The sequence below is a fragment of the Lemur catta genome, unplaced genomic scaffold (genome assembly GCF_020740605.2).
Source record: "Lemur catta isolate mLemCat1 unplaced genomic scaffold, mLemCat1.pri scaffold_133_ctg1, whole genome shotgun sequence".
Taxonomy (NCBI): Eukaryota; Metazoa; Chordata; class Mammalia; order Primates; family Lemuridae; genus Lemur; species Lemur catta.
Genome location: NW_025423759.1, coordinates 96,587 through 124,160, shown reverse-complemented (window position 1 = coordinate 124,160; position 27,574 = coordinate 96,587). Strand labels below are relative to the sequence as shown.

General features: G+C 53.5%; 6 non-coding genes and 5 pseudogenes across 6 annotated transcripts; all 11 read right to left on the bottom strand.

The window, feature by feature from the left end:
* Positions 1-389: 389 nt before the first annotated feature.
* Positions 390-508, bottom strand: LOC123629320. Its single transcript, XR_006732013.1, has one exon. It is a non-coding gene; the product is annotated as a 5S ribosomal RNA (ribosomal RNA).
* Positions 509-3,978: 3,470 nt separating this feature from the next.
* LOC123629290 lies at positions 3,979-4,110 on the bottom strand (annotated as a pseudogene).
* A 1,202-nt stretch (positions 4,111-5,312) lies between these two features.
* Positions 5,313-5,431, bottom strand: LOC123629318. Its single transcript, XR_006732011.1, has one exon. It is a non-coding gene; the product is annotated as a 5S ribosomal RNA (ribosomal RNA).
* A 3,470-nt stretch (positions 5,432-8,901) lies between these two features.
* On the bottom strand, positions 8,902-9,033 carry LOC123629288 (annotated as a pseudogene).
* Positions 9,034-10,235: 1,202 nt separating this feature from the next.
* On the bottom strand, positions 10,236-10,354 carry LOC123629317. The gene has a single exon (XR_006732010.1). It is a non-coding gene; the product is annotated as a 5S ribosomal RNA (ribosomal RNA).
* A 3,471-nt stretch (positions 10,355-13,825) lies between these two features.
* On the bottom strand, positions 13,826-13,957 carry LOC123629287 (annotated as a pseudogene).
* A 1,175-nt stretch (positions 13,958-15,132) lies between these two features.
* LOC123629316 lies at positions 15,133-15,251 on the bottom strand. Its single transcript, XR_006732009.1, has one exon. It is a non-coding gene; the product is annotated as a 5S ribosomal RNA (ribosomal RNA).
* Positions 15,252-18,724: 3,473 nt separating this feature from the next.
* Positions 18,725-18,856, bottom strand: LOC123629286 (annotated as a pseudogene).
* A 1,189-nt stretch (positions 18,857-20,045) lies between these two features.
* Positions 20,046-20,164, bottom strand: LOC123629315. The gene has a single exon (XR_006732008.1). It is a non-coding gene; the product is annotated as a 5S ribosomal RNA (ribosomal RNA).
* Positions 20,165-23,638: 3,474 nt separating this feature from the next.
* LOC123629285 lies at positions 23,639-23,770 on the bottom strand (annotated as a pseudogene).
* A 1,204-nt stretch (positions 23,771-24,974) lies between these two features.
* Positions 24,975-25,093, bottom strand: LOC123629314. Its single transcript, XR_006732007.1, has one exon. It is a non-coding gene; the product is annotated as a 5S ribosomal RNA (ribosomal RNA).
* Between the last annotated feature and the right edge of the window lie 2,481 nt (positions 25,094-27,574).

Below are 27,574 nucleotides of genomic sequence, written 5' to 3'. Positions count from 1 at the left end.
TGCCGCCGTGGGCTGTCCCGCGCCGGGTGCAGGGGATGTCCCGGAGTGCGGGGCGGGGCCGGAGAAGAGACCCAGCGGCACTTAGGGATCCCGCCGCCCGGCCCGGCCCCGTGTGGGGCCCAGGGCTGGGGCTCGGCTGCCGGCCGAACGGAAGGGCTGGGACGCTCTGCTGCTGCCGCTGCCGCCGCCGCCGCCGCCGCCGCCGCCGCCGCCGCCTGGCGGTGCTGCTGCAGCGGGGGAGAGGGGAGGAAGGCCCGGGCGGGGGCAGCGGGCCGCGCCGGGGGGCCGGGGGCCGAGCGCGAAAGGGGGGGCGGGCGCGGAGCGCGGGGGGCCCCCCACCCCCCCCCGACCCCCCACGGGCCGGCGGGCGGGACAAAAGAAGAGGCAAAAGCCTACAGCACCCGGTATTCCCAGGCGGTCTCCCATCCAAGTACTAACCAGGCCCGACCCTGCTTAGCTTCCGAGATCAGACGAGATCGGGCGCGTTCAGGGTGGTATGGCCGTAGACGGCGGCGGCCGGCCCCGGACGCCTCAAGAGGCCGAGCTGCTGCGACGTGGCCCTCCGGGCCCAGCGCCCCGACCCCCACCCCCGACACCCCCGCGCCGTCCTGCAGCCCCGTAGCCTTCAAAGCCTTGCTCGGCAGCTGCTACACAGCACAGAAGCAACACTTTGCCGCAGACACATATACAAATCACAGCAAAAATCAAAGACTCAATAGGACATCTCTTCAAAGCACGGAGGACACAAACGGGAGGACAACGTGTGACTTGTCAGATTCTACAGACGGCAGGAGCCCACATGAAGGCTCAGGGAAATATTCCAAAGGAGTGGGACATGGCTCCGAGCTCCCCGGACATGAGCAGACTGGCTTCGGCTGACAGCAGCTCTTAGATTGTCACAGTGGAGCCAGGAAAGTAGAAAGTTCCTTCCTCGCCTTTCCTGCTTGGCGCAGTAGCAAGTAGTCCACGGTGATACGGTGAATGGATACGATTATTGTGTGGCATCACGCAAAGAGCGAATGCTGTGGGTGTCTTTGAGAACTGGGAATTTGGGTGTGAGAGAAAGAGGTGAAATCGATAAAGTATAGAGTAAAAAGCCTCTAATTTCTCAGTTTCCATTTGGATTCTCAGTGTAAGCTCAATGTATTTTTCTTTAGTTTTTTAATCTAATTCTATTTTATTGTTTAGTTTTTAGTTGTTTCCCATGGAAAGTGCTGAGAAATAGGTGCAAACTCAACAGCAGTGCATTTCACCAGCATCTAGGTCGTGGTCTCCACAAACCATTGTTATTAAACGGTCCTAAGACTTACTGGAGACATAGGCTGACTTCAAGTCTGGGGCGGGAAATGGACGCTTCTTATGCTGGGAAGCGTGGATGCTATGACATCCAACAGGACGAGGGTCACGTCAAAAGACACAGGAACCAGAATGAGTAGACTCCCGTTTGCCAAACACAGGACAGTCTGATCACCAGTAAGTATAATAATTGCAAGATATCGAAACACATTAAATATGCTTAAATCCACGATTACACCCCTCACAGCGGCAAAACTGACTCGGGTCACTGTGGACAGCGGTAGGAAACAAAGGGAAATGGTGACAGCCGGGGCCGCCCCCAACTAGTTGGGATGTGTGGACACTCTTTCAAAAGACATCTCAACCCATCACCATGTATGCACTGTATTTGCACTGGATTCAAAGAAACTGAAGTGAGTGTATGTGTCTCAGGGAAACGCAGACATCGAGTACTTGCTGTTATCTCTAATACGGTTAAATGTTTAGATGGAATAATGTGGCTGTGATTACACTGAAAAAGGAAAGAAAGCCTCCACCTTTGATAGAAACATATTGACCCTTTATCGATGGAGGGATATTACTAAGGGGATCATGAACTTAAGGTAGGAGGGGTATAAAAGAAACAAGATCTGGCTGGCCAAGGGTTGGTGATTTCTTGAGTCAGGGTAGTGAGTATGTATTCTACTATTCTGTCTGTTTTTGTTTCTATTTCAAATTTCCCATAATAAAAAGTGTCAAAAGATACCACGAAGAGGGTAAAAAACAAGCCGCAAACAGGACAAGGCATCTGTAGCGCATATACTTGGCAAGATATTACTATTACAGAATATCTATGTGTAATATGCTTCATACGCATTTGGCACTGTATCCTCACTATTAATCAGGGAAATAGGAAATAAACAATGAAGCAAGGTGTAGTTTCAAACTCACCAGATTGAGGAAACTTAAAAAACCGATCGCTGTGTTGGCTGGGAGGAAAACTCTTACCCACACCCTGCTGATACGGGAGGTGAAGTGATAGAACCATTTGGAAAACAATGTAGCATAAATGGATATGAATCCACACTGGCGTCATTCAGGAGCAAGCGTATTCTCTGAGGAGCACGTACCAGAGAGAAGATAGGGCACGTGTGACCAGGAATCGTCTAGGGTAATACTCACGGGAGCCCTGTGTACACGGACCTAGTCAAAGATCGGATAAAGATATTTCGATTGCTTCGTGCAGTGCCATTCTATAGCAGTGCTGATGAACTGCAGCTTCCTGTGTCAGCAAGGAGTATTCCCCAAACAGAAGGTTTCCCCTGGCACACAAGTTACCCAGAATGCATCCACAATGGTTCCACATGTATTATATAAACTGTGAAAATAACAAACTACCTCAATGAGACAGTCCTATAACAGAGAGCAAAAACTTTAAAAGGAAAAGCAAGCAAAATGCTGACAGTCGAGATGGGATTTGTTGGGGAGAAGTGTTTCTTTGGTTGCATGCCTTCAGGAAAAGATACACAGCGGCTTGCGACCTATGAATAAACTCCCAGTTTTATAAGGTGAGTGGTAGAGTTTTGGTACAGTTAACTCGATTTAATCTAATAATAATAATAATAATTATTATTATTATTATTATTATTCTTCAACATGTCCATTTCCCTAATTAAAAGAAAAGGAGAAAGAAACAGATTGTAAGTTTCTAGTTATAAACCCTGTTTAAATTTGATTATTTATTAATTTGGGGGAAATGATTAGTTTGGGGGCTCTGTGTCCATCTATCGAGGAATACAGTATAGCCTCTCCATCGATTTGGGCCATCATTTATGTTTGTTACTAAGTTTTCCATCTAAGTTGGCACGTTTTTCCCGTAGGTGCTGTGTAGATTCTCTGTGACTTTGACTGTGATCCTTTTTAAAAATTGCATTCATTATTGTGTATTTGCTAGGAAATAAGAAATATCGAAACTATCGATTGAACGTTGATTTCATGTAGAGCTGTCTTGCGGGACTCACCTAGGCTTTCTACAGGTCTCCCATGCCTAGGGGCAAACAGTGTATTTTGAGAACCGTAGGAGGTGAGGACAATGAACGAGGTGATTTTTCCTTTCCCACCTATTATTAGTGTTTTCCCTTGTTTTAGTGTGTATTTTAGAGCGTCTGTTGCAGTATTGACCAGAAGAATCTCATTATCAACACCCTGGTCTTGCTCGTGACTTTCCAAAGAATGTTTTTACTTCTGAATCCTTAAGACTATTTTCTAAGGATTTAGACTTTTGAAAAGAGTTTCCAGATGTCTTCTCTTCTGGATTCTTAAATTATTTTATCGTGAACGAATGGCCAACTGTTCAGATTCTATTCTTCTGCATATATGGATAGGATCAAATTTCTCCTCTCATAGGGTAACGTGGTCGTCTACTTGGACAACCTTAGAATTTGTCCTGAATTCAGAGCCGGTCCGTCAGAAGTTCCGGAGGCCCGGACCTGCGGCAGGTGTCTGAGGGGCGACAGCCTCGGGGACTGAGCCTCCACATGTCAAACCTGACCCTCTCTCCAGGGGCCACGGGACAGGGTCCGGGCCGGCCGGGGGCGGGAGCCGGGGCGGGCGCGGAGGGCGGAGGGGCCCCGGGCCACCCCACCCCACCCCCCCCCCGTTTCCAGCCCAGGGGGGTGGGACAGAAAAAGAGGCACAGCAAAAAGCCTAGGGCACCCGGTATTCCCAGGCGGTCTCCCATGCAAGTACTAACCGGGCCCGACCCTGCTTAGCTCCCGAGATCAGAGGGAATCGGGCGGGCGGGCGCGTTGCGTTCGGGGTGGTATGGCCACAGAGGCCGGCGGCCGCCCCCGGACGCCTCAAGAGGCCGAGCTGCTGCTACGCGTCCCTCCCTGCCCAGTCGGGTCCCTCCCGCCGCCCTGGCCCTTCGCTAGCCCACCTGCCCCTATGGGGGGGCGGGCGCAGGCGGAGCCTGACGGGTCTCGCGCGCACCCCCCTGCCCCACCCGAACCGCGGAGGCACCGCCGTCGCACATCCCAAGGAGCAGACCCACGGGCACGCGCGCAGGGACAGACTTCCACGCGTGGGGGCGGAGGGCCAGAGCCCGAGAGTGCGCGCGAGAGGGCCCTCCGCCGCCTCGCGCCAGGGCACGGCGGGGAGGGGCTTGCGGGCAGGGCCAGGACAAGGAGGCAGGGCCGTGGCTGCCGCTGGTCCTTCACCCGGAGGTCCTGAAGACGTGCAGTGTCCCCCCCACCGCGCCACCCCACCCCCGTCTGGGGAGGACCGTTCTGCCCCGATTCCCGTCAGGGCCTGCGTGTGGCAGCAGGCCCCGCGCGGGGGCGGGGCCGGGGGCGGGGGGCGGGGGGGCCAGAGCCGGCTATCCTGTTGCACCGTGGGGTGGGGTTTGGGGTGGGTTGCCACGGGTCGGGGGGCCGGTGGGTCGTTTGGGTTTGGGTGGGAGTGCTCCGCGTGTGTCCTCTCTGCCCGGGTGGCCGGCGACTTGCCCTGTGCGGTGCGCCGGTGTGTCTCTCGGGAGCCCCGGCGGCGGCGAGGAGCCCGCCCGGCGTGAGGCCCGGGCCCGAGGCCCGGGTGTGCGGCGGAGAGGAAGTCCACGGTGGGCTGGGGGTCCGGGGGCCCAGGGCACGGTTTGCCGCCGTGGGCTGTCCCGCGCCGGGTGCAGGGGATGTCCCGGAGTGCGGGGCGGGGCCGGAGAAGAGACCCAGCGGCACTTAGGGATCCCGCCGCCCGGCCCGGCCCCGTGTGGGGCCCAGGGCTGGGGCTCGGCTGCCGGCCGAACGGAAGGGCTGGGACGCTCTGCTGCTGCCGCTGCCGCCGCCGCCGCCGCCGCCGCCGCCGCCGCCGCCTGGCGGTGCTGCTGCAGCGGGGGAGAGGGGAGGAAGGCCCGGGCGGGGGCAGCGGGCCGCGCCGGGGGGCCGGGGGCCGAGCGCGAAAGGGGGGGCGGGCGCGGAGCGCGGGGGGCCCCCCACCCCCCCCCCGACCCCCCACGGGCCGGCGGGCGGGACAAAAGAAGAGGCAAAAGCCTACAGCACCCGGTATTCCCAGGCGGTCTCCCATCCAAGTACTAACCAGGCCCGACCCTGCTTAGCTTCCGAGATCAGACGAGATCGGGCGCGTTCAGGGTGGTATGGCCGTAGACGGCGGCGGCCGGCCCCGGACGCCTCAAGAGGCCGAGCTGCTGCGACGTGGCCCTCCGGGCCCAGCGCCCCGACCCCCACCCCCGACACCCCCGCGCCGTCCTGCAGCCCCGTAGCCTTCAAAGCCTTGCTCGGCAGCTGCTACACAGCACAGAAGCAACACTTTGCCGCAGACACATATACAAATCACAGCAAAAATCAAAGACTCAATAGGACATCTCTTCAAAGCACGGAGGACACAAACGGGAGGACAACGTGTGACTTGTCAGATTCTACAGACGGCAGGAGCCCACATGAAGGCTCAGGGAAATATTCCAAAGGAGTGGGACATGGCTCCGAGCTCCCCGGACATGAGCAGACTGGCTTCGGCTGACAGCAGCTCTTAGATTGTCACAGTGGAGCCAGGAAAGTAGAAAGTTCCTTCCTCGCCTTTCCTGCTTGGCGCAGTAGCAAGTAGTCCACGGTGATACGGTGAATGGATACGATTATTGTGTGGCATCACGCAAAGAGCGAATGCTGTGGGTGTCTTTGAGAACTGGGAATTTGGGTGTGAGAGAAAGAGGTGAAATCGATAAAGTATAGAGTAAAAAGCCTCTAATTTCTCAGTTTCCATTTGGATTCTCAGTGTAAGCTCAATGTATTTTTCTTTAGTTTTTTAATCTAATTCTATTTTATTGTTTAGTTTTTAGTTGTTTCCCATGGAAAGTGCTGAGAAATAGGTGCAAACTCAACAGCAGTGCATTTCACCAGCATCTAGGTCGTGGTCTCCACAAACCATTGTTATTAAACGGTCCTAAGACTTACTGGAGACATAGGCTGACTTCAAGTCTGGGGCGGGAAATGGACGCTTCTTATGCTGGGAAGCGTGGATGCTATGACATCCAACAGGACGAGGGTCACGTCAAAAGACACAGGAACCAGAATGAGTAGACTCCCGTTTGCCAAACACAGGACAGTCTGATCACCAGTAAGTATAATAATTGCAAGATATCGAAACACATTAAATATGCTTAAATCCACGATTACACCCCTCACAGCGGCAAAACTGACTCGGGTCACTGTGGACAGCGGTAGGAAACAAAGGGAAATGGTGACAGCCGGGGCCGCCCCCAACTAGTTGGGATGTGTGGACACTCTTTCAAAAGACATCTCAACCCATCACCATGTATGCACTGTATTTGCACTGGATTCAAAGAAACTGAAGTGAGTGTATGTGTCTCAGGGAAACGCAGACATCGAGTACTTGCTGTTATCTCTAATACGGTTAAATGTTTAGATGGAATAATGTGGCTGTGATTACACTGAAAAAGGAAAGAAAGCCTCCACCTTTGATAGAAACATATTGACCCTTTATCGATGGAGGGATATTACTAAGGGGATCATGAACTTAAGGTAGGAGGGGTATAAAAGAAACAAGATCTGGCTGGCCAAGGGTTGGTGATTTCTTGAGTCAGGGTAGTGAGTATGTATTCTACTATTCTGTCTGTTTTTGTTTCTATTTCAAATTTCCCATAATAAAAAGTGTCAAAAGATACCACGAAGAGGGTAAAAAACAAGCCGCAAACAGGACAAGGCATCTGTAGCGCATATACTTGGCAAGATATTACTATTACAGAATATCTATGTGTAATATGCTTCATACGCATTTGGCACTGTATCCTCACTATTAATCAGGGAAATAGGAAATAAACAATGAAGCAAGGTGTAGTTTCAAACTCACCAGATTGAGGAAACTTAAAAAACCGATCGCTGTGTTGGCTGGGAGGAAAACTCTTACCCACACCCTGCTGATACGGGAGGTGAAGTGATAGAACCATTTGGAAAACAATGTAGCATAAATGGATATGAATCCACACTGGCGTCATTCAGGAGCAAGCGTATTCTCTGAGGAGCACGTACCAGAGAGAAGATAGGGCACGTGTGACCAGGAATCGTCTAGGGTAATACTCACGGGAGCCCTGTGTACACGGACCTAGTCAAAGATCGGATAAAGATATTTCGATTGCTTCGTGCAGTGCCATTCTATAGCAGTGCTGATGAACTGCAGCTTCCTGTGTCAGCAAGGAGTATTCCCCAAACAGAAGGTTTCCCCTGGCACACAAGTTACCCAGAATGCATCCAAAATGGTTCCACATGTATTATATAAACTGTGAAAATAACAAACTACCTCAATGAGACAGTCCTATAACAGAGAGCAAAAACTTTAAAAGGAAAAGCAAGCAAAATGCTGACAGTCGAGATGGGATTTGTTGGGGAGAAGTGTTTCTTTGGTTGCATGCCTTCAGGAAAAGATACACAGCGGCTTGCGACCTATGAATAAACTCCCAGTTTTATAAGGTGAGTGGTAGAGTTTTGGTACAGTTAACTCGATTTAATCTAATAATAATAATAATTATTATTATTATTATTATTATTATTCTTCAACATGTCCATTTCCCTAATTAAAAGAAAAGGAGAAAGAAACAGATTGTAAGTTTCTAGTTATAAACCCTGTTTAAATTTGATTATTTATTAATTTGGGGGAAATGATTAGTTTGGGGGCTCTGTGTCCATCTATCGAGGAATACAGTATAGCCTCTCCATCGATTTGGGCCATCATTTATGTTTGTTACTAAGTTTTCCATCTAAGTTGGCACGTTTTTCCCGTAGGTGCTGTGTAGATTCTCTGTGACTTTGACTGTGATCCTTTTTAAAAATTGCATTCATTATTGTGTATTTGCTAGGAAATAAGAAATATCGAAACTATCGATTGAACGTTGATTTCATGTAGAGCTGTCTTGCGGGACTCACCTAGGCTTTCTACAGGTCTCCCATGCCTAGGGGCAAACAGTGTATTTTGAGAACCGTAGGAGGTGAGGACAATGAACGAGGTGATTTTTCCTTTCCCACCTATTATTAGTGTTTTCCCTTGTTTTAGTGTGTATTTTAGAGCGTCTGTTGCAGTATTGACCAGAAGAATCTCATTATCAACACCCTGGTCTTGCTCGTGACTTTCCAAAGAATGTTTTTACTTCTGAATCCTTAAGACTATTTTCTAAGGATTTAGACTTTTGAAAAGAGTTTCCAGATGTCTTCTCTTCTGGATTCTTAAATTATTTTATCGTGAACGAATGGCCAACTGTTCAGATTCTATTCTTCTGCATATATGGATAGGATCAAATTTCTCCTCTCATAGGGTAACGTGGTCGTCTACTTGGACAACCTTAGAATTTGTCCTGAATTCAGAGCCGGTCCGTCAGAAGTTCCGGAGGCCCGGACCTGCGGCAGGTGTCTGAGGGGCGACAGCCTCGGGGACTGAGCCTCCACATGTCAAACCTGACCCTCTCTCCAGGGGCCACGGGACAGGGTCCGGGCCGGCCGGGGGCGGGAGCCGGGGCGGGCGCGGAGGGCGGAGGGGCCCCGGGCCACCCCACCCCACCCCACCCCCGTTTCCAGCCCAGGGGGGTGGGACAGAAAAAGAGGCACAGCAAAAAGCCTAGGGCACCCGGTATTCCCAGGCGGTCTCCCATGCAAGTACTAACCGGGCCCGACCCTGCTTAGCTCCCGAGATCAGAGGGAATCGGGCGGGCGGGCGCGTTGCGTTCGGGGTGGTATGGCCACAGAGGCCGGCGGCCGCCCCCGGACGCCTCAAGAGGCCGAGCTGCTGCTACGCGTCCCTCCCTGCCCAGTCGGGTCCCTCCCGCCGCCCTGGCCCTTCGCTAGCCCACCTGCCCCTATGGGGGGGCGGGCGCAGGCGGAGCCTGACGGGTCTCGCGCGCACCCCCCTGCCCCACCCGAACCGCGGAGGCACCGCCGTCGCACATCCCAAGGAGCAGACCCACGGGCACGCGCGCAGGGACAGACTTCCACGCGTGGGGGCGGAGGGCCAGAGCCCGAGAGTGCGCGCGAGAGGGCCCTCCGCCGCCTCGCGCCAGGGCACGGCGGGGAGGGGCTTGCGGGCAGGGCCAGGACAAGGAGGCAGGGCCGTGGCTGCCGCTGGTCCTTCACCCGGAGGTCCTGAAGACGTGCAGTGTCCCCCCCACCGCGCCACCCCACCCCCGTCTGGGGAGGACCGTTCTGCCCCGATTCCCGTCAGGGCCTGCGTGTGGCAGCAGGCCCCGCGCGGGGGCGGGGCCGGGGGCGGGGGGCGGGGGGGCCAGAGCCGGCTATCCTGTTGCACCGTGGGGTGGGGTTTGGGGTGGGTTGCCACGGGTCGGGGGGCCGGTGGGTCGTTTGGGTTTGGGTGGGAGTGCTCCGCGTGTGTCCTCTCTGCCCGGGTGGCCGGCGACTTGCCCTGTGCGGTGCGCCGGTGTGTCTCTCGGGAGCCCCGGCGGCGGCGAGGAGCCCGCCCGGCGTGAGGCCCGGGCCCGAGGCCCGGGTGTGCGGCGGAGAGGAAGTCCACGGTGGGCTGGGGGTCCGGGGGCCCAGGGCACGGTTTGCCGCCGTGGGCTGTCCCGCGCCGGGTGCAGGGGATGTCCCGGAGTGCGGGGCGGGGCCGGAGAAGAGACCCAGCGGCACTTAGGGATCCCGCCGCCCGGCCCGGCCCCGTGTGGGGCCCAGGGCTGGGGCTCGGCTGCCGGCCGAACGGAAGGGCTGGGACGCTCTGCTGCTGCCGCTGCCGCCGCCGCCGCCGCCGCCGCCGCCGCCGCCGCCTGGCGGTGCTGCTGCAGCGGGGGAGAGGGGAGGAAGGCCCGGGCGGGGGCAGCGGGCCGCGCCGGGGGGCCGGGGGCCGAGCGCGAAAGGGGGGGCGGGCGCGGAGCGCGGGGGGCCCCCCACCCCCCCCCCGACCCCCCACGGGCCGGCGGGCGGGACAAAAGAAGAGGCAAAAGCCTACAGCACCCGGTATTCCCAGGCGGTCTCCCATCCAAGTACTAACCAGGCCCGACCCTGCTTAGCTTCCGAGATCAGACGAGATCGGGCGCGTTCAGGGTGGTATGGCCGTAGACGGCGGCGGCCGGCCCCGGACGCCTCAAGAGGCCGAGCTGCTGCGACGTGGCCCTCCGGGCCCAGCGCCCCGACCCCCACCCCCGACACCCCCGCGCCGTCCTGCAGCCCCGTAGCCTTCAAAGCCTTGCTCGGCAGCTGCTACACAGCACAGAAGCAACACTTTGCCGCAGACACATATACAAATCACAGCAAAAATCAAAGACTCAATAGGACATCTCTTCAAAGCACGGAGGACACAAACGGGAGGACAACGTGTGACTTGTCAGATTCTACAGACGGCAGGAGCCCACATGAAGGCTCAGGGAAATATTCCAAAGGAGTGGGACATGGCTCCGAGCTCCCCGGACATGAGCAGACTGGCTTCGGCTGACAGCAGCTCTTAGATTGTCACAGTGGAGCCAGGAAAGTAGAAAGTTCCTTCCTCGCCTTTCCTGCTTGGCGCAGTAGCAAGTAGTCCACGGTGATACGGTGAATGGATACGATTATTGTGTGGCATCACGCAAAGAGCGAATGCTGTGGGTGTCTTTGAGAACTGGGAATTTGGGTGTGAGAGAAAGAGGTGAAATCGATAAAGTATAGAGTAAAAAGCCTCTAATTTCTCAGTTTCCATTTGGATTCTCAGTGTAAGCTCAATGTATTTTTCTTTAGTTTTTTAATCTAATTCTATTTTATTGTTTAGTTTTTAGTTGTTTCCCATGGAAAGTGCTGAGAAATAGGTGCAAACTCAACAGCAGTGCATTTCACCAGCATCTAGGTCGTGGTCTCCACAAACCATTGTTATTAAACGGTCCTAAGACTTACTGGAGACATAGGCTGACTTCAAGTCTGGGGCGGGAAATGGACGCTTCTTATGCTGGGAAGCGTGGATGCTATGACATCCAACAGGACGAGGGTCACGTCAAAAGACACAGGAACCAGAATGAGTAGACTCCCGTTTGCCAAACACAGGACAGTCTGATCACCAGTAAGTATAATAATTGCAAGATATCGAAACACATTAAATATGCTTAAATCCACGATTACACCCCTCACAGCGGCAAAACTGACTCGGGTCACTGTGGACAGCGGTAGGAAACAAAGGGAAATGGTGACAGCCGGGGCCGCCCCCAACTAGTTGGGATGTGTGGACACTCTTTCAAAAGACATCTCAACCCATCACCATGTATGCACTGTATTTGCACTGGATTCAAAGAAACTGAAGTGAGTGTATGTGTCTCAGGGAAACGCAGACATCGAGTACTTGCTGTTATCTCTAATACGGTTAAATGTTTAGATGGAATAATGTGGCTGTGATTACACTGAAAAAGGAAAGAAAGCCTCCACCTTTGATAGAAACATATTGACCCTTTATCGATGGAGGGATATTACTAAGGGGATCATGAACTTAAGGTAGGAGGGGTATAAAAGAAACAAGATCTGGCTGGCCAAGGGTTGGTGATTTCTTGAGTCAGGGTAGTGAGTATGTATTCTACTATTCTGTCTGTTTTTGTTTCTATTTCAAATTTCCCATAATAAAAAAGTGTCAAAAGATACCACGAAGAGGGTAAAAAACAAGCCGCAAACAGGACAAGGCATCTGTAGCGCATATACTTGGCAAGATATTACTATTACAGAATATCTATGTGTAATATGCTTCATACGCATTTGGCACTGTATCCTCACTATTAATCAGGGAAATAGGAAATAAACATTGAAGCAAGGTGTAGTTTCAAACTCACCAGATTGAGGAAACTTAAAAAACCGATCGCTGTGTTGGCTGGGAGGAAAACTCTTACCCACACCCTGCTGATACGGGAGGTGAAGTGATAGAACCATTTGGAAAACAATGTAGCATAAATGGATATGAATCCACACTGGCGTCATTCAGGAGCAAGCGTATTCTCTGAGGAGCACGTACCAGAGAGAAGATAGGGCACGTGTGACCAGGAATCGTCTAGGGTAATACTCACGGGAGCCCTGTGTACACGGACCTAGTCAAAGATCGGATAAAGATATTTCAATTGCTTCGTGCAGTGCCATTCTATAGCAGTGCTGATGAACTGCAGCTTCCTGTGTCAGCAAGGAGTATTCCCCAAACAGAAGGTTTCCCCTGGCACACAAGTTACCCAGAATGCATCCACAATGGTTCCACATGTATTATATAAACTGTGAAAATAACAAACTACCTCAATGAGACAGTCCTATAACAGAGAGCAAAAACTTTAAAAGGAAAAGCAAGCAAAATGCTGACAGTCGAGATGGGATTTGTTGGGGAGAAGTGTTTCTTTGGTTGCATGCCTTCAGGAAAAGATACACAGCGGCTTGCGACCTATGAATAAACTCCCAGTTTTATAAGGTGAGTGGTAGAGTTTTGGTACAGTTAACTCGATTTAATCTAATAATAATAATAATTATTATTATTATTATTATTATTATTCTTCAACATGTCCATTTCCCTAATTAAAAGAAAAGGAGAAAGAAACAGATTGTAAGTTTCTAGTTATAAACCCTGTTTAAATTTGATTATTTATTAATTTGGGGGAAATGATTAGTTTGGGGGCTCTGTGTCCATCTATCGAGGAATACAGTATAGCCTCTCCATCGATTTGGGCCATCATTTATGTTTGTTACTAAGTTTTCCATCTAAGTTGGCACGTTTTTCCCGTAGGTGCTGTGTAGATTCTCTGTGACTTTGACTGTGATCCTTTTTAAAAATTGCATTCATTATTGTGTATTTGCTAGGAAATAAGAAATATCGAAACTATCGATTGAACGTTGATTTCATGTAGAGCTGTCTTGCGGGACTCACCTAGGCTTTCTACAGGTCTCCCATGCCTAGGGGCAAACAGTGTATTTTGAGAACCGTAGGAGGTGAGGACAATGAACGAGGTGATTTTTCCTTTCCCACCTATTATTAGTGTTTTCCCTTGTTTTAGTGTGTATTTTAGAGCGTCTGTTGCAGTATTGACCAGAAGAATCTCATTATCAACACCCTGGTCTTGCTCGTGACTTTCCAAAGAATGTTTTTACTTCTGAATCCTTAAGACTATTTTCTAAGGATTTAGACTTTTGAAAAGAGTTTCCAGATGTCTTCTCTTCTGGATTCTTAAATTATTTTATCGTGAACGAATGGCCAACTGTTCAGATTCTATTCTTCTGCATATATGGATAGGATCAAATTTCTCCTCTCATAGGGTAACGTGGTCGTCTACTTGGACAACCTTAGAATTTGTCCTGAATTCAGAGCCGGTCCGTCAGAAGTTCCGGAGGCCCGGACCTGCGGCAGGTGTCTGAGGGGCGACAGCCTCGGGGACTGAGCCTCCACATGTCAAACCTGACCCTCTCTCCAGGGGCCACGGGACAGGGTCCGGGCCGGCCGGGGGCGGGAGCCGGGGCGGGCGCGGAGGGCGGAGGGGCCCCGGGCCACCCCACCCCACCCCACCCCCGTTTCCAGCCCAGGGGGGTGGGACAGAAAAAGAGGCACAGCAAAAAGCCTAGGGCACCCGGTATTCCCAGGCGGTCTCCCATGCAAGTACTAACCGGGCCCGACCCTGCTTAGCTCCCGAGATCAGAGGGAATCGGGCGGGCGGGCGCGTTGCGTTCGGGGTGGTATGGCCACAGAGGCCGGCGGCCGCCCCCGGACGCCTCAAGAGGCCGAGCTGCTGCTACGCGTCCCTCCCTGCCCAGTCGGGTCCCTCCCGCCGCCCTGGCCCTTCGCTAGCCCACCTGCCCCTATGGGGGGGCGGGCGCAGGCGGAGCCTGACGGGTCTCGCGCGCACCCCCCTGCCCCACCCGAACCGCGGAGGCACCGCCGTCGCACATCCCAAGGAGCAGACCCACGGGCACGCGCGCAGGGACAGACTTCCACGCGTGGGGGCGGAGGGCCAGAGCCCGAGAGTGCGCGCGAGAGGGCCCTCCGCCGCCTCGCGCCAGGGCACGGCGGGGAGGGGCTTGCGGGCAGGGCCAGGACAAGGAGGCAGGGCCGTGGCTGCCGCTGGTCCTTCACCCGGAGGTCCTGAAGACGTGCAGTGTCCCCCCCACCGCGCCACCCCACCCCCGTCTGGGGAGGACCGTTCTGCCCCGATTCCCGTCAGGGCCTGCGTGTGGCAGCAGGCCCCGCGCGGGGGCGGGGCCGGGGGCGGGGGGCGGGGGGGCCAGAGCCGGCTATCCTGTTGCACCGTGGGGTGGGGTTTGGGGTGGGTTGCCACGGGTCGGGGGGCCGGTGGGTCGTTTGGGTTTGGGTGGGAGTGCTCCGCGTGTGTCCTCTCTGCCCGGGTGGCCGGCGACTTGCCCTGTGCGGTGCGCCGGTGTGTCTCTCGGGAGCCCCGGCGGCGGCGAGGAGCCCGCCCGGCGTGAGGCCCGGGCCCGAGGCCCGGGTGTGCGGCGGAGAGGAAGTCCACGGTGGGCTGGGGGTCCGGGGGCCCAGGGCACGGTTTGCCGCCGTGGGCTGTCCCGCGCCGGGTGCAGGGGATGTCCCGGAGTGCGGGGCGGGGCCGGAGAAGAGACCCAGCGGCACTTAGGGATCCCGCCGCCCGGCCCGGCCCCGTGTGGGGCCCAGGGCTGGGGCTCGGCTGCCGGCCGAACGGAAGGGCTGGGACGCTCTGCTGCTGCCGCCGCCGCCGCCGCCTGGCGGTGCTGCTGCAGCGGGGGAGAGGGGAGGAAGGCCCGGGCGGGGGCAGCGGGCCGCGCCGGGGGGCCGGGGGCCGAGCGCGAAAGGGGGGGCGGGCGCGGAGCGCGGGGGGCCCCCCACCCCCCCGACCCCCCACGGGCCGGCGGGCGGGACAAAAGAAGAGGCAAAAGCCTACAGCACCCGGTATTCCCAGGCGGTCTCCCATCCAAGTACTAACCAGGCCCGACCCTGCTTAGCTTCCGAGATCAGACGAGATCGGGCGCGTTCAGGGTGGTATGGCCGTAGACGGCGGCGGCTGGCCCCGTACGCCTCAAGAGGCGGAGCTGCTGCGACGTGGCCCTCCGGGCCCAGCGCCCCGACCCCCACCCCCGACACCCCCGCGCCGTCCTGCAGCCCCGTAGCCTTCAAAGCCTTGCTCGGCAGCTGCTACACAGCACAGAAGCAACACTTTGCCGCAGACACATATACAAATGACAGCAAAAATCAAAGACCAATAGGACATCTCTTCAAAGCACGGAGGACACAAACGGGAGGACAACGTGTGACTTGTCAGATTCTACAGACGGCAGGAGCCCACATGAAGGCTCAGGGAAATATTCCAAAGGAGTGGGACATGGCTCCGAGCTCCCCGGACATGAGCAGACTGGCTTCGGCTGACAGCAGCTCTTAGATTGTCACAGTGGAGCCAGGAAAGTAGAAAGTTCCTTCCTCGCCTTTCCTGCTTGGCGCAGTAGCAAGTAGTCCACGGTGATACGGTGAATGGATACGATTATTGTGTGGCATCACGCAAAGAGCGAATGCTGTGGGTGTCTTTGAGAACTGGGAATTTGGGTGTGAGAGAAAGAGGTGAAATCGATAAAGTATAGAGTAAAAAGCCTCTAATTTCTCAGTTTCCATTTGGATTCTCAGTGTAAGCTCAATGTATTTTTCTTTAGTTTTTTAATCTAATTCTATTTTATTGTTTAGTTTTTAGTTGTTTCCCATGGAAAGTGCTGAGAAATAGGTGCAAACTCAACAGCAGTGCATTTCACCAGCATCTAGGTCGTGGTCTCCACAAACCATTGTTATTAAACGGTCCTAAGACTTACTGGAGACATAGGCTGACTTCAAGTCTGGGGCGGGAAATGGACGCTTCTTATGCTGGGAAGCGTGGATGCTATGACATCCAACAGGACGAGGGTCACGTCAAAAGACACAGGAACCAGAATGAGTAGACTCCCGTTTGCCAAACACAGGACAGTCTGATCACCAGTAAGTATAATAATTGCAAGATATCGAAACACATTAAATATGCTTAAATCCACGATTACACCCCTCACAGCGGCAAAACTGACTCGGGTCACTGTGGACAGCGGTAGGAAACAAAGGGAAATGGTGACAGCCGGGGCCGCCCCCAACTAGTTGGGATGTGTGGACACTCTTTCAAAAGACATCTCAACCCATCACCATGTATGCACTGTATTTGCACTGGATTCAAAGAAACTGAAGTGAGTGTATGTGTCTCAGGGAAACGCAGACATCGAGTACTTGCTGTTATCTCTAATACGGTTAAATGTTTAGATGGAATAATGTGGCTGTGATTACACTGAAAAAGGAAAGAAAGCCTCCACCTTTGATAGAAACATATTGACCCTTTATCGATGGAGGGATATTACTAAGGGGATCATGAACTTAAGGTAGGAGGGGTATAAAAGAAACAAGATCTGGCTGGCCAAGGGTTGGTGATTTCTTGAGTCAGGGTAGTGAGTATGTATTCTACTATTCTGTCTGGTTTTGTTTCTATTTCAAATTTCCCATAATAAAAAAGTGTCAAAAGATACCACGAAGAGGGTAAAAAACAAGCCGCAAACAGGACAAGGCATCTGTAGCGCATATACTTGGCAAGATATTACTATTACAGAATATCTATGTGTAATATGCTTCATACGCATTTGGCACTGTATCCTCACTATTAATCAGGGAAATAGGAAATAAACATTGAAGCAAGGTGTAGTTTCAAACTCACCAGATTGAGGAAACTTAAAAAACCGATCGCTGTGTTGGCTGGGAGGAAAACTCTTACCCACACCCTGCTGATACGGGAGGTGAAGTGATAGAACCATTTGGAAAACAATGTAGCATAAATGGATATGAATCCACACTGGCGTCATTCAGGAGCAAGCGTATTCTCTGAGGAGCACGTACCAGAGAGAAGATAGGGCACGTGTGACCAGGAATCGTCTAGGGTAATACTCACGGGAGCCCTGTGTACACGGACCTAGTCAAAGATCGGATAAAGATATTTCAATTGCTTCGTGCAGTGCCATTCTATAGCAGTGCTGATGAACTGCAGCTTCCTGTGTCAGCAAGGAGTATTCCCCAAACAGAAGGTTTCCCCTGGCACACAAGTTACCCAGAATGCATCCACAATGGTTCCACATGTATTATATAAACTGTGAAAATAACAAACTACCTCAATGAGACAGTCCTATAACAGAGAGCAAAAACTTTAAAAGGAAAAGCAAGCAAAATGCTGACAGTCGAGATGGGATTTGTTGGGGAGAAGTGTTTCTTTGGTTGCATGCCTTCAGGAAAAGATACACAGCGGCTTGCGACCTATGAATAAACTCCCAGTTTTATAAGGTGAGTGGTAGAGTTTTGGTACAGTTAACTCGATTTAATCTAATAATAATAATAATAATTATTATTATTATTATTATTATTATTCTTCAACATGTCCATTTCCCTAATTAAAAGAAAAGGAGAAAGAAACAGATTGTAAGTTTCTAGTTATAAACCCTGTTTAAATTTGATTATTTATTAATTTGGGGGAAATGATTAGTTTGGGGGCTCTGTGTCCATCTATCGAGGAATACAGTATAGCCTCTCCATCGATTTGGGCCATCATTTATGTTTGTTACTAAGTTTTCCATCTAAGTTGGCACGTTTTTCCCGTAGGTGCTGTGTAGATTCTCTGTGACTTTGACTGTGATCCTTTTTAAAAATTGCATTCATTATTGTGTATTTGCTAGGAAATAAGAAATATCGAAACTATCGATTGAACGTTGATTTCATGTAGAGCTGTCTTGCGGGACTCACCTAGGCTTTCTACAGGTCTCCCATGCCTAGGGGCAAACAGTGTATTTTGAGAACCGTAGGAGGTGAGGACAATGAACGAGGTGATTTTTCCTTTCCCACCTATTATTAGTGTTTTCCCTTGTTTTAGTGTGTATTTTAGAGCGTCTGTTGCAGTATTGACCAGAAGAATCTCATTATCAACACCCTGGTCTTGCTCGTGACTTTCCAAAGAATGTTTTTACTTCTGAATCCTTAAGACTATTTTCTAAGGATTTAGACTTTTGAAAAGAGTTTCCAGATGTCTTCTCTTCTGGATTCTTAAATTATTTTATCGTGAACGAATGGCCAACTGTTCAGATTCTATTCTTCTGCATATATGGATAGGATCAAATTTCTCCTCTCATAGGGTAACGTGGTCGTCTACTTGGACAACCTTAGAATTTGTCCTGAATTCAGAGCCGGTCCGTCAGAAGTTCCGGAGGCCCGGACCTGCGGCAGGTGTCTGAGGGGCGACAGCCTCGGGGACTGAGCCTCCACATGTCAAACCTGACCCTCTCTCCAGGGGCCACGGGACAGGGTCCGGGCCGGCCGGGGGCGGGAGCCGGGGCGGGCGCGGAGGGCGGAGGGGCCCCGGGCCACCCCACCCCACCCCACCCCCGTTTCCAGCCCAGGGGGGTGGGACAGAAAAAGAGGCACAGCAAAAAGCCTAGGGCACCCGGTATTCCCAGGCGGTCTCCCATGCAAGTACTAACCGGGCCCGACCCTGCTTAGCTCCCGAGATCAGAGGGAATCGGGCGGGCGGGCGCGTTGCGTTCGGGGTGGTATGGCCACAGAGGCCGGCGGCCGCCCCCGGACGCCTCAAGAGGCCGAGCTGCTGCTACGCGTCCCTCCCTGCCCAGTCGGGTCCCTCCCGCCGCCCTGGCCCTTCGCTAGCCCACCTGCCCCTATGGGGGGGCGGGCGCAGGCGGAGCCTGACGGGTCTCGCGCGCACCCCCCTGCCCCACCCGAACCGCGGACGCACCGCCGTCGCACATCCCAAGGAGCAGACCCACGGGCACGCGCGCAGGGACAGACTTCCACGCGTGGGGGCGGAGGGCCAGAGCCCGAGAGTGCGCGCGAGAGGGCCCTCCGCCGCCTCGCGCCAGGGCACGGCGGGGAGGGGCTTGCGGGCAGGGCCAGGACAAGGAGGCAGGGCCGTGGCTGCCGCTGGTCCTTCACCCGGAGGTCCTGAAGACGTGCAGTGTCCCCCCCACCGCGCCACCCCACCCCCGTCTGGGGAGGACCGTTCTGCCCCGATTCCCGTCAGGGCCTGCGTGTGGCAGCAGGCCCCGCGCGGGGGCGGGGCCGGGGGCGGGGGGCGGGGGGGCCAGAGCCGGCTATCCTGTTGCACCGTGGGGTGGGGTTTGGGGTGGGTTGCCACGGGTCGGGGGGCCGGTGGGTCGTTTGGGTTTGGGTGGGAGTGCTCCGCGTGTGTCCTCTCTGCCCGGGTGGCCGGCGACTTGCCCTGTGCGGTGCGCCGGTGTGTCTCTCGGGAGCCCCGGCGGCGGCGAGGAGCCCGCCCGGCGTGAGGCCCGGGCCCGAGGCCCGGGTGTGCGGCGGAGAGGAAGTCCACGGTGGGCTGGGGGTCCGGGGGCCCAGGGCACGGTTTGCCGCCGTGGGCTGTCCCGCGCCGGGTGCAGGGGATGTCCCGGAGTGCGGGGCGGGGCCGGAGAAGAGACCCAGAGGCACTTAGGGATCCCGCCGCCCGGCCCGGCCCCGTGTGGGGCCCAGGGCTGGGGCTCGGCTGCCGGCCGAACGGAAGGGCTGGGACGCTCTGCTGCTGCCGCTGCCGCCGCCGCCGCCGCCGCCGCCTGGCGGTGCTGCTGCAGCGGGGGAGAGGGGAGGAAGGCCCGGGCGGGGGCAGCGGGCCGCGCCGGGGGGCCGGGGGCCGAGCGCGAAAGGGGGGGCGGGCGCGGAGCGCGGGGGGCCCCCCACCCCCCCCCGACCCCCCACGGGCCGGCGGGCGGGACAAAAGAAGAGGCAAAAGCCTACAGCACCCGGTATTCCCAGGCGGTCTCCCATCCAAGTACTAACCAGGCCCGACCCTGCTTAGCTTCCGAGATCAGACGAGATCGGGCGCGTTCAGGGTGGTATGGCCGTAGACGGCGGCGGCCGGCCCCGGACGCCTCAAGAGGCCGAGCTGCTGCGACGTGGCCCTCCGGGCCCAGCGCCCCGACCCCCACCCCCGACACCCCCGCGCCGTCCTGCAGCCCCGTAGCCTTCAAAGCCTTGCTCGGCAGCTGCTACACAGCACAGAAGCAACACTTTGCCGCAGACACATATACAAATCACAGCAAAAATCAAAGACTCAATAGGACATCTCTTCAAAGCACGGAGGACACAAACGGGAGGACAACGTGTGACTTGTCAGATTCTACAGACGGCAGGAGCCCACATGAAGGCTCAGGGAAATATTCCAAAGGAGTGGGACATGGCTCCGAGCTCCCCGGACATGAGCAGACTGGCTTCGGCTGACAGCAGCTCTTAGATTGTCACAGTGGAGCCAGGAAAGTAGAAAGTTCCTTCCTCGCCTTTCCTGCTTGGCGCAGTAGCAAGTAGTCCACGGTGATACGGTGAATGGATACGATTATTCTGTGGCATCACGCAAAGAGCGAATGCTGTGGGTGTCTTTGAGAACTGGGAATTTGGGTGTGAGAGAAAGAGGTGAAATCGATAAAGTATAGAGTAAAAAGCCTCTAATTTCTCAGTTTCCATTTGGATTCTCAGTGTAAGCTCAATGTATTTTTCTTTAGTTTTTTAATCTAATTCTATTTTATTGTTTAGTTTTTAGTTGTTTCCCATGGAAAGTGCTGAGAAATAGGTGCAAACTCAACAGCAGTGCATTTCACCAGCATCTAGGTCGTGGTCTCCACAAACCATTGTTATTAAACGGTCCTAAGACTTACTGGAGACATAGGCTGACTTCAAGTCTGGGGCGGGAAATGGACGCTTCTTATGCTGGGAAGCGTGGATGCTATGACATCCAACAGGACGAGGGTCACGTCAAAAGACACAGGAACCAGAATGAGTAGACTCCCGTTTGCCAAACACAGGACAGTCTGATCACCAGTAAGTATAATAATTGCAAGATATCGAAACACATTAAATATGCTTAAATCCACGATTACACCCCTCACAGCGGCAAAACTGACTCGGGTCACTGTGGACAGCGGTAGGAAACAAAGGGAAATGGTGACAGCCGGGGCCGCCCCCAACTAGTTGGGATGTGTGGACACTCTTTCAAAAGACATCTCAACCCATCACCATGTATGCACTGTATTTGCACTGGATTCAAAGAAACTGAAGTGAGTGTATGTGTCTCAGGGAAACGCAGACATCGAGTACTTGCTGTTATCTCTAATACGGTTAAATGTTTAGATGGAATAATGTGGCTGTGATTACACTGAAAAAGGAAAGAAAGCCTCCACCTTTGATAGAAACATATTGACCCTTTATCGATGGAGGGATATTACTAAGGGGATCATGAACTTAAGGTAGGAGGGGTATAAAAGAAACAAGATCTGGCTGGCCAAGGGTTGGTGATTTCTTGAGTCAGGGTAGTGAGTATGTATTCTACTATTCTGTCTGGTTTTGTTTCTATTTCAAATTTCCCATAATAAAAAAGTGTCAAAAGATACCACGAAGAGGGTAAAAAACAAGCCGCAAACAGGACAAGGCATCTGTAGCGCATATACTTGGCAAGATATTACTATTACAGAATATCTATGTGTAATATGCTTCATACGCATTTGGCACTGTATCCTCACTATTAATCAGGGAAATAGGAAATAAACATTGAAGCAAGGTGTAGTTTCAAACTCACCAGATTGAGGAAACTTAAAAAACCGATCGCTGTGTTGGCTGGGAGGAAAACTCTTACCCACACCCTGCTGATACGGGAGGTGAAGTGATAGAACCATTTGGAAAACAATGTAGCATAAATGGATATGAATCCACACTGGCGTCATTCAGGAGCAAGCGTATTCTCTGAGGAGCACGTACCAGAGAGAAGATAGGGCACGTGTGACCAGGAATCGTCTAGGGTAATACTCACGGGAGCCCTGTGTACACGGACCTAGTCAAAGATCGGATAAAGATATTTCAATTGCTTCGTGCAGTGCCATTCTATAGCAGTGCTGATGAACTGCAGCTTCCTGTGTCAGCAAGGAGTATTCCCCAAACAGAAGGTTTCCCCTGGCACACAAGTTACCCAGAATGCATCCACAATGGTTCCACATGTATTATATAAACTGTGAAAATAACAAACTACCTCAATGAGACAGTCCTATAACAGAGAGCAAAAACTTTAAAAGGAAAAGCAAGCAAAATGCTGACAGTCGAGATGGGATTTGTTGGGGAGAAGTGTTTCTTTGGTTGCATGCCTTCAGGAAAAGATACACAGCGGCTTGCGACCTATGAATAAACTCCCAGTTTTATAAGGTGAGTGGTAGAGTTTTGGTACAGTTAACTCGATTTAATCTAATAATAATAATAATAATTATTATTATTATTATTATTATTATTCTTCAACATGTCCATTTCCCTAATTAAAAGAAAAGGAGAAAGAAACAGATTGTAAGTTTCTAGTTATAAACCCTGTTTAAATTTGATTATTTATTAATTTGGGGGAAATGATTAGTTTGGGGGCTCTGTGTCCATCTATCGAGGAATACAGTATAGCCTCTCCATCGATTTGGGCCATCATTTATGTTTGTTACTAAGTTTTCCATCTAAGTTGGCACGTTTTTCCCGTAGGTGCTGTGTAGATTCTCTGTGACTTTGACTGTGATCCTTTTTAAAAATTGCATTCATTATTGTGTATTTGCTAGGAAATAAGAAATATCGAAACTATCGATTGAACGTTGATTTCATGTAGAGCTGTCTTGCGGGACTCACCTAGGCTTTCTACAGGTCTCCCATGCCTAGGGGCAAACAGTGTATTTTGAGAACCGTAGGAGGTGAGGACAATGAACGAGGTGATTTTTCCTTTCCCACCTATTATTAGTGTTTTCCCTTGTTTTAGTGTGTATTTTAGAGCGTCTGTTGCAGTATTGACCAGAAGAATCTCATTATCAACACCCTGGTCTTGCTCGTGACTTTCCAAAGAATGTTTTTACTTCTGAATCCTTAAGACTATTTTCTAAGGATTTAGACTTTTGAAAAGAGTTTCCAGATGTCTTCTCTTCTGGATTCTTAAATTATTTTATCGTGAACGAATGGCCAACTGTTCAGATTCTATTCTTCTGCATATATGGATAGGATCAAATTTCTCCTCTCATAGGGTAACGTGGTCGTCTACTTGGACAACCTTAGAATTTGTCCTGAATTCAGAGCCGGTCCGTCAGAAGTTCCGGAGGCCCGGACCTGCGGCAGGTGTCTGAGGGGCGACAGCCTCGGGGACTGAGCCTCCACATGTCAAACCTGACCCTCTCTCCAGGGGCCACGGGACAGGGTCCGGGCCGGCCGGGGGCGGGAGCCGGGGCGGGCGCGGAGGGCGGAGGGGCCCCGGGCCACCCCACCCCACCCCACCCCCGTTTCCAGCCCAGGGGGGTGGGACAGAAAAAGAGGCACAGCAAAAAGCCTAGGGCACCCGGTATTCCCAGGCGGTCTCCCATGCAAGTACTAACCGGGCCCGACCCTGCTTAGCTCCCGAGATCAGAGGGAATCGGGCGGGCGGGCGCGTTGCGTTCGGGGTGGTATGGCCACAGAGGCCGGCGGCCGCCCCCGGACGCCTCAAGAGGCCGAGCTGCTGCTACGCGTCCCTCCCTGCCCAGTCGGGTCCCTCCCGCCGCCCTGGCCCTTCGCTAGCCCACCTGCCCCTATGGGGGGGCGGGCGCAGGCGGAGCCTGACGGGTCTCGCGCGCACCCCCCTGCCCCACCCGAACCGCGGAGGCACCGCCGTCGCACATCCCAAGGAGCAGACCCACGGGCACGCGCGCAGGGACAGACTTCCACGCGTGGGGGCGGAGGGCCAGAGCCCGAGAGTGCGCGCGAGAGGGCCCTCCGCCGCCTCGCGCCAGGGCACGGCGGGGAGGGGCTTGCGGGCAGGGCCAGGACAAGGAGGCAGGGCCGTGGCTGCCGCTGGTCCTTCACCCGGAGGTCCTGAAGACGTGCAGTGTCCCCCCCACCGCGCCACCCCACCCCCGTCTGGGGAGGACCGTTCTGCCCCGATTCCCGTCAGGGCCTGCGTGTGGCAGCAGGCCCCGCGCGGGGGCGGGGCCGGGGGCGGGGGGCGGGGGGGCCAGAGCCGGCTATCCTGTTGCACCGTGGGGTGGGGTTTGGGGTGGGTTGCCACGGGTCGGGGGGCCGGTGGGTCGTTTGGGTTTGGGTGGGAGTGCTCCGCGTGTGTCCTCTCTGCCCGGGTGGCCGGCGACTTGCCCTGTGCGGTGCGCCGGTGTGTCTCTCGGGAGCCCCGGCGGCGGCGAGGAGCCCGCCCGGCGTGAGGCCCGGGCCCGAGGCCCGGGTGTGCGGCGGAGAGGAAGTCCACGGTGGGCTGGGGGTCCGGGGGCCCAGGGCACGGTTTGCCGCCGTGGGCTGTCCCGCGCCGGGTGCAGGGGATGTCCCGGAGTGCGGGGCGGGGCCGGAGAAGAGACCCAGCGGCACTTAGGGATCCCGCCGCCCGGCCCGGCCCCGTGTGGGGCCCAGGGCTGGGGCTCGGCTGCCGGCCGAACGGAAGGGCTGGGACGCTCTGCTGCTGCCGCTGCCGCCGCCGCCGCCGCCGCCGCCGCCGCCGCCGCCGCCTGGCGGTGCTGCTGCAGCGGGGGAGAGGGGAGGAAGGCCCGGGCGGGGGCAGCGGGCCGCGCCGGGGGGCCGGGGGCCGAGCGCGAAAGGGGGGGCGGGCGCGGAGCGCGGGGGGCCCCCCACCCCCCCCCGACCCCCCACGGGCCGGCGGGCGGGACAAAAGAAGAGGCAAAAGCCTACAGCACCCGGTATTCCCAGGCGGTCTCCCATCCAAGTACTAACCAGGCCCGACCCTGCTTAGCTTCCGAGATCAGACGAGATCGGGCGCGTTCAGGGTGGTATGGCCGTAGACGGCGGCGGCCGGCCCCGGACGCCTCAAGAGGCCGAGCTGCTGCGACGTGGCCCTCCGGGCCCAGCGCCCCGACCCCCACCCCCGACACCCCCGCGCCGTCCTGCAGCCCCGTAGCCTTCAAAGCCTTGCTCGGCAGCTGCTACACAGCACAGAAGCAACACTTTGCCGCAGACACATATACAAATCACAGCAAAAATCAAAGACTCAATAGGACATCTCTTCAAAGCACGGAGGACACAAACGGGAGGACAACGTGTGACTTGTCAGATTCTACAGACGGCAGGAGCCCACATGAAGGCTCAGGGAAATATTCCAAAGGAGTGGGACATGGCTCCGAGCTCCCCGGACATGAGCAGACTGGCTTCGGCTGACAGCAGCTCTTAGATTGTCACAGTGGAGCCAGGAAAGTAGAAAGTTCCTTCCTCGCCTTTCCTGCTTGGCGCAGTAGCAAGTAGTCCACGGTGATACGGTGAATGGATACGATTATTGTGTGGCATCACGCAAAGAGCGAATGCTGTGGGTGTCTTTGAGAACTGGGAATTTGGGTGTGAGAGAAAGAGGTGAAATCGATAAAGTATAGAGTAAAAAGCCTCTAATTTCTCAGTTTCCATTTGGATTCTCAGTGTAAGCTCAATGTATTTTTCTTTAGTTTTTTAATCTAATTCTATTTTATTGTTTAGTTTTTAGTTGTTTCCCATGGAAAGTGCTGAGAAATAGGTGCAAACTCAACAGCAGTGCATTTCACCAGCATCTAGGTCGTGGTCTCCACAAACCATTGTTATTAAACGGTCCTAAGACTTACTGGAGACATAGGCTGACTTCAAGTCTGGGGCGGGAAATGGACGCTTCTTATGCTGGGAAGCGTGGATGCTATGACATCCAACAGGACGAGGGTCACGTCAAAAGACACAGGAACCAGAATGAGTAGACTCCCGTTTGCCAAACACAGGACAGTCTGATCACCAGTAAGTATAATAATTGCAAGATATCGAAACACATTAAATATGCTTAAATCCACGATTACACCCCTCACAGCGGCAAAACTGACTCGGGTCACTGTGGACAGCGGTAGGAAACAAAGGGAAATGGTGACAGCCGGGGCCGCCCCCAACTAGTTGGGATGTGTGGACACTCTTTCAAAAGACATCTCAACCCATCACCATGTATGCACTGTATTTGCACTGGATTCAAAGAAACTGAAGTGAGTGTATGTGTCTCAGGGAAACGCAGACATCGAGTACTTGCTGTTATCTCTAATACGGTTAAATGTTTAGATGGAATAATGTGGCTGTGATTACACTGAAAAAGGAAAGAAAGCCTCCACCTTTGATAGAAACATATTGACCCTTTATCGATGGAGGGATATTACTAAGGGGATCATGAACTTAAGGTAGGAGGGGTATAAAAGAAACAAGATCTGGCTGGCCAAGGGTTGGTGATTTCTTGAGTCAGGGTAGTGAGTATGTATTCTACTATTCTGTCTGTTTTTGTTTCTATTTCAAATTTCCCATAATAAAAAAGTGTCAAAAGATACCACGAAGAGGGTAAAAAACAAGCCGCAAACAGGACAAGGCATCTGTAGCGCATATACTTGGCAAGATATTACTATTACAGAATATCTATGTGTAATATGCTTCATACGCATTTGGCACTGTATCCTCACTATTAATCAGGGAAATAGGAAATAAACATTGAAGCAAGGTGTAGTTTCAAACTCACCAGATTGAGGAAACTTAAAAAACCGATCGCTGTGTTGGCTGGGAGGAAAACTCTTACCCACACCCTGCTGATACGGGAGGTGAAGTGATAGAACCATTTGGAAAACAATGTAGCATAAATGGATATGAATCCACACTGGCGTCATTCAGGAGCAAGCGTATTCTCTGAGGAGCACGTACCAGAGAGAAGATAGGGCACGTGTGACCAGGAATCGTCTAGGGTAATACTCACGGGAGCCCTGTGTACACGGACCTAGTCAAAGATCGGATAAAGATATTTCAATTGCTTCGTGCAGTGCCATTCTATAGCAGTGCTGATGAACTGCAGCTTCCTGTGTCAGCAAGGAGTATTCCCCAAACAGAAGGTTTCCCCTGGCACACAAGTTACCCAGAATGCATCCACAATGGTTCCACATGTATTATATAAACTGTGAAAATAACAAACTACCTCAATGAGACAGTCCTATAACAGAGAGCAAAAACTTTAAAAGGAAAAGCAAGCAAAATGCTGACAGTCGAGATGGGATTTGTTGGGGAGAAGTGTTTCTTTGGTTGCATGCCTTCAGGAAAAGATACACAGCGGCTTGCGACCTATGAATAAACTCCCAGTTTTATAAGGTGAGTGGTAGAGTTTTGGTACAGTTAACTCGATTTAATCTAATAATAATAATAATTATTATTATTATTATTATTATTATTCTTCTTCAACATGTCCATTTCCCTAATTAAAAGAAAAGGAGAAAGAAACAGATTGTAAGTTTCT